This window comes from Numida meleagris, chromosome 1, assembly GCF_002078875.1.
Source record: "Numida meleagris isolate 19003 breed g44 Domestic line chromosome 1, NumMel1.0, whole genome shotgun sequence".
Lineage (NCBI taxonomy): Eukaryota > Metazoa > Chordata > Aves > Galliformes > Numididae > Numida > Numida meleagris.
Window position 1 is genome coordinate 192,695,621 of NC_034409.1, and position 306 is coordinate 192,695,926.

General features: G+C 58.2%; 1 protein-coding gene across 9 annotated transcripts in view; it reads right to left on the bottom strand.

Annotated features, from left to right (window-relative positions):
• The window catches only part of STIM1 (stromal interaction molecule 1), a 55,386-nt gene that overhangs the window by 32,857 nt on the left and 22,223 nt on the right, over positions 1–306 (bottom strand). The window lies entirely within an intron of this gene.

Here is a 306-nt window from a genome sequence, read left to right on the forward strand (position 1 = left end):
GGAGCACTGCATGGAGCATTGCAGGGAGCATTGCAGGGAGCGTTGCATGGAGCACTGCATGGAGTGCTGCACAGAGCACTGCATGGAGCACTGCAGGGAGCATTGCATGGAACGCTGCATGGAGCATTGCATGGAGCACTGCATGGAGCATTGCAGGGAGCATTGCATGGAGCGCTGCAGGGAGCATTGCATGGAGCGCTGCAGGGAGCACTGCATGGAGCACTGCATGGAGCACTGCATGGAGCACTGCAGGGAGCATTGCATGGAGCATTGCATGGAGCACTGCATGGAGCATTGCATGGAGCA